This window comes from Triticum dicoccoides, chromosome 3A, assembly GCF_002162155.2.
Source record: "Triticum dicoccoides isolate Atlit2015 ecotype Zavitan chromosome 3A, WEW_v2.0, whole genome shotgun sequence".
Lineage (NCBI taxonomy): Eukaryota > Viridiplantae > Streptophyta > Magnoliopsida > Poales > Poaceae > Triticum > Triticum dicoccoides.
In genome coordinates, this window is record NC_041384.1 from 343,551,500 (window position 1) to 343,557,702 (window position 6,203).

The window sequence follows — 6,203 nt, forward strand, 5'->3', positions numbered from 1 at the left end:
CGACAACCAAAATGTCATTGGAACCAAATGGGTGTTTCGGAATAAGCAAGATGAAGATGGACAAGTTGTATGCAACAAGGCCTGTCTCGTCGCCCAAGGCTACACTCGAGTCGAAGGTATGGACTATGGTGAGACATATGCCCCCGTTGCTAGACTTGAGTCCATACGCATCTTACTTGCTTATGCCAATCACGATGATATCACTCTATACCAAATGGACATTAAAAGTGCTTTTCTAAATGGAGAAATTGAGGAGGAAGTCTATGTTAAACAACCTCCCGGCTTTGTTAATCCCAAGAAACCTAATCTTGTTTACAAACTTCACAAAGCTCTTTATGGTCTTAAACAAGCTCCTAGAGCATGGTATAAATGCTTAACTAAGTTCCTTATTGAAAAAGGCTTTGAGATTGGAAAAAATGATTCTACACTTTTTACTAAAAGGGTTAATGGAGAATTATTTGTGTGCCAAATTTACGTGGATGATATCATATTTGGTTCAACTAACCCTCATTTTAGTGAAAAGCTTGGAAGGCTAATGTCGGAGAAGTTTGAGATGTCTATGATGAGTGAATTATTTATTGGTTTGCAAATCAAGCAGACTAAGGAGGATACCTTTGTTTCCCAAACAAAGTATACCAAGGACTTATTCCAGAAGTTCAACATGCAAGAGAGCAAAGGTATGAAAACACCTATGCCTACTAGTGGACATCTTGACTTGACTAAGGATGGCAAACCGGTTTACCAAAAGGTTTACCGCCCTATCGGAACCACGCCAAAATCTCCGTGTCTTCATTGCGTTTGCACACTCTAATCCCATCCCTTAACTTTCTTGCAAATTGCATGCTTTACTCTTTCTGCTGCTCATACTCTTGTCATGCTTGCTTGAAATGTATTGTGAATTCTTAAACTTGTGCTAAAACTCCACCTCAACTTAAAGAACTTAAAAACTACTACTTTTGCTTGTTGAGGGTTTAATCACCCCCCTCTAGACACCTCTTCTCGGTCCTTTCAGTGGGCTAGTGGGCTGTGTAGAAGACCATGGGCTGAGAAGAGAGGGAAGATGGCAGCCTGACAACATATTTTGGAACACCGAAATCATCCGACGTTTATCCGGCTATAGTGCCGCTATAGGTTTAACGGTTCGGGCATCAAACGACCTCCGAATGCGACGAGATTTGCCAGCTGGTCTACCTACAATATAATAAGACCGCACGCCAACTTTCAACGCATTCCGATAACGTTTTATTCCCACTTACAAAATAATGTTTCCGGAGATGTCGCAGGCGCGTGCGAGCGTGGTTAGTCTGGAAACAATCAACGAAGAGGACGAGGAGAACCGACAACTACGAACGTATGTAAGTTTTGAAAAGAATGATGACACGGAGTGCCGTTGCAATGCGAATGATGCGACAATGAATGCAACAAACAATTGAAACACACGACAACAACGAAAATAAATGGAAGGCAATTGGAGCATCGGTCTCGAGGCGTCACAAAGAGGACTCGCACGGGAGAGGGTGTCTCGAAGTTCCAGCTATCCGCAACATGCGGGTTACATTCATTTTGTGTTTGTCCAGCGACTGCGTGAACCATTTCTTTTGAGAAACACCTGTAACTCTATTCATACTCATAACAATTACAGGTATAATGATTTGGATCTAAGATCCAAGAAAACAATCACGCCTCATACAAAGTAAATCCTATGACTAAGAAACAATGAAATCTCTTGAAAACACCTTCTTGGCATCAATCTATGCTCAAAGAAATACTCCAAGGACTTCAGTAAAGAGGAGTTGGTTTTCCCGAAAGCCCAAAAATAAGGCCATAAAAATAGGACTGGGCGTTTCGGCTCCGGGCTCAGAAGAGCCTGGAAGTGAAAAGTAAATTTGCCAAAAAAAGTAAAAGAAAAAAGTTTTTTTAGGTGAAAGATTCTTGAATTTGTGATGTCCGTGCAAAAATTCAGCGCATTTGAACATCTGACAAACTCTCAGAAAAAAGTTACAAACTGGGGTATGTGAAGTTTACTATTTTGCACTGTTCAGACCCATTTTTGCTGAGAGCTACTCAGATGTCTGAATAAGCTAAAATTGGCACGGACATCACACACTCAATCATCTTTCATCACAATCTTCTTTTGAATTTTTTGACATTTTTAATACTTTTTTGAATTTACTGTTTCACGTAATGTAGATGAGCCGGATTGGATATTCAATAATAAAATATGCAGGGCGTTTACTATTCACGTAGTGAACAAGCGCTGCAGGGCGTTTTTCTGGGAAGGATCAGAAGCGATCCACGGAGGGAAGTGCTTAGTGGCATGTCAAAGAGTGTGCGGGCCCAAGGAGCTAGGTGGACTCGGGTTGCTAGATTTAAACCGTCAAGGCCCGGCCTTAAGATTGCGTTGGAAGTAGCTTAGGCGTACTGATTCAAGCCGATCGTGGCATGGACTCCCGATGGCAAAGGATCCACAAGTATAGGCGGCCTTTGACAGTCTGGTCCACTGGAAACTTGGGGACAAAAATAAGGTGTTGTTTTGGAAAGACAGATGGATGGGAGGTGTGATAGCCACGGAGATAGCTCCGAACATCTGGGGTAAGGTTCGCACGCAAATAGTGAACAAGCGGACAGTGCACGATGGACTGCTCATCCATCGCTGGACCTCAAATATCACAGGAGAGTTATCCACGGAGGAGCTTGTGCAATTCATCAGGCTTTGGGAGATCGCAATTGTTGCACAGCTTAATCCCAATGAGCAAGATGAGGTGGTTTGGCCATGGAATGCCAAGCAAGTATACACTTCGGCCCCCGCCTACCAAATGCTCTTCAAGACCACAAGGTAAGTATATGCATCACACTCATGTGCATGATGATCTCTTGTTGATGTACATATTGTTTGCAAGAAGGACTCATGAACATGAAAGTACACTCCCTGTATCTACATCATTTGCTCTAATGCATATAGCCAAGATACATGTAACTCATTGCTTGCTCTGACATGCTTATGCATTCGCATGCTCTCATATTCTATCTTTACATGATTGCATACATGTAGGGGGATCCAATGCATGTTACATGTCTCTCCAAAGCTTTACTTGTTACTCTTCATATCCTTATCTAAAGCTTTAATGTATGTTGTCATCAATTACCAAAAAAAGGAAGATTGAAAGCACAAGTGCTCCATGGGTGATTTTGGTAATTAATGTCAACATATCTCTTGTTGAACTAATATCTTCATCTAGTATATTTTAGAAAATTCAACAATGGCGTGGCATGGACAAGAGCATATGGAACCCCTTTCAAAATGCTAAGGACAAAGATTGGCAAAAGCTCAAGACTCTTCATTTCTATTTTAGTGATCCAAGATCACATTGAGTCCATAGGAAAATCCAATACCATTAAAAGGGATGAGGTGTTGCTTAATGGTCTACTTGCTCAAAGTGCTTAGTGATATGCTCCAAAGCCCTCAACCACTTTCTCAATTTCAAATATGTCCAAAACCTAAAGTCAACTCGGTCCCACTGATTTGATCTATCCGCGGCCACCGAGTTTCTTTGACATAGCCATTGCCAGAAACCCTAATCAATTCGGTCTCACCGAGATGGCCTTGCAAACTCTCTGTTGCCTGTTGCAATTATTTTGGTCTCACTGAAATATGCAATCGGTCCCACCGAGTTTGCCTAACCAACTCTCGGTTTGCTCATTGCTGAAATCAGTCTTACCGAGTTCATGCAATCAGTCACACCAAGATGAGGTTTTGCCCTAACCCTAGCACATCGGTCCCACCGAGTTGATCATGTCGGTCCCACCGAGAATCCTAGCGTTCACATTTTGAACTAAATCGGTCTCACCGAGTTCTCCTATTCGGTCTGACCAAGTTGGGTCAAATGTGTGTAATGGTTGGATTTTGTGTGGAGGCTATAAATACCCCTCCACCCCTTCTCTATTCAAGAGAGAGCCATCAGAACGTGCCTACACTTTCATTACTCATTTCCTGAGAGAGAACCACTTACTCATGTGTTGAGACCAAGACATTCTAATCCAACCACAAGAATCTTGATCTCTAGCCTTCCCCAAGTTGACTCAAATCATCTTTCCACCATAGCCAAATCTGTGAGAGAGAGTTGAGTGTTGGGGAGACTATCATTTGAAGAACAAGAGCAAGGAGTTCATCATCATCACACCATCTATTACCTTTTAGAGAGTGGTGTCTCCTAGATTGGTTAGGTGTCACTTGGGAGCCTTCAACAAGATTGTGGAGTTGAACCAAGGAGTTTGTAAGGGCAAGGAGATCGCGTACTTCGTGAAGATCTACCCAAGTGAGGCAAATCCTTCGTGGGCGATGCCCATGGTGGGATAGACAAGGTTGCTTCTTTGTGGACCTTTCGTGGGTGGAGCCCTCCGTGGACTTGCGCAACCGTTACCCTTCGTGGGTTGAAGTCTTCACCAACGTGGACGTACAATAGCACCACCTATCGGAACCACGCCAAAATCTCCGTGTCTTCATTGCGTTTGCACACTCTAATCCCATCCCTTAACTTTCTTGCAAATTGCATGCTTTACTCTTTCCGCTGCTCATACTCTTGTCATGCTTGCTTGAAATGTATTGTGAATTCTTAAACTTGTGCTAAAACTCCACCTCAACTTAAAGAACTTAAAAACTGCTACTTTTGCTTGTTGAGGGTTTAATCACCCCCCTCTAGACACCTCTTCTCGGTCCTTTCAGTGGGCTAGTGGGCTGTGTAGAAGACCATGGGCTGAGAAGAGAGGGAAGATGGCAGCCTGACAACATATTTTGGAACACCGAAATCATCCGACGTTTATCCGGCTATAGTGCCGCTATAGGTTTAACGGTTCGGGCATCAAACGACCTCCGAATGCGACGAGATTTGCCAGCTGGTCTACCTACAATATAATAAGACCGCACGCCAACTTTCAACCCATTCCGATAACGTTTTATTCCCACTTACAAAATAATGTTTCCGGAGATGTCGCAGGCGCGTGCGAGCGTGGTTAGTCTGGAAACAATCAACGAAGAGGACGAGGAGAACTGACAACTACGAACGTATGTAAGTTTTGAAAAGAATGATGACACGGAGTGCCGTTGCAATGCGAATGATGCGACAATGAATGCAACAAACAATTGAAACACACGACAACAAGGAAAAAAAATGGAAGGCAACTGGAGCATCGGTCTCGAGGCGTCACAAAGAGGACTCGCACGGGAGAGGGTGTCTCGAAGTTCCAGCTATCCGCAACATGCAGGTTACATTCATTTTGTGTTTGTCCAGCGACTGCGTGAACCATTTCTTTTGGGAAACACCTGTAACTCTATTCATACTCATAACAATTACAGGTATAATGATTTGGATCTAAGATCCAAGAAAACAATCACGCCTCATACAAAGTAAATCCTATGACTAAGAAACAATGAAATCTCTTGAAAACACCTTCTTGGCATCAATCTATGCTCGAAGAAATACTCCAAGGACTTCAGTAAAGAGGAGTTGGTTTTCCCGAAAGCCCAAAAATAAGGCCATAAAAATAGGACTGGGCGTTTCGGCTCCGGGCTCAGAAGAGCCTGGAAGTGAAAAGTAAATTTTCCAAAAAAAGTAAAAGAAAAAAGTTTTTTTAGGTGAAAGATTCTTGAGTTTGTGATGTCCGTGCAAAAATTCAGCGCATTTGAACATCTGACAAACTCTCAGAAAAAAAGTTACAAACTAGGGTATGTGAAGTTTACTATTTTGCACTGTTCAGACCCATTTTTGCTGAGAGCTACTCAGATGTCCGAATAAGCTAAAATTGGCACGGACATCACACACTCAATCATCTTTCATCACAATCTTCTTTTGAATTTTTTGACATTTTTAATACTTTTTTGAATTTACTGTTTCATGTAATGTAGATGAGCCGAATTGGATATTCAATAATAAAATATGTAGGGCGTTTACTATTCACGTAGTGAACAAGCGCTGCAGGGCGTTTTTCTGGGAAGGATGAGAAGCGATCCACGGAGGGAAGTTGTTAGTGGCATGGCAAAGAGTGTACGGGCCCAAGGAGCTAGGTGGACTCGGGTTGCTAGATTTAAACCGTCAAGGCCCGGCCTTAAGATTGCGTTGGAAGTAGCTTAGGCGTACTGATTCAAGCCGATCGTGGCATGGACTCCCGATGGCAAAGGATCCACAAGTACAGGCGGCCTTTGACAA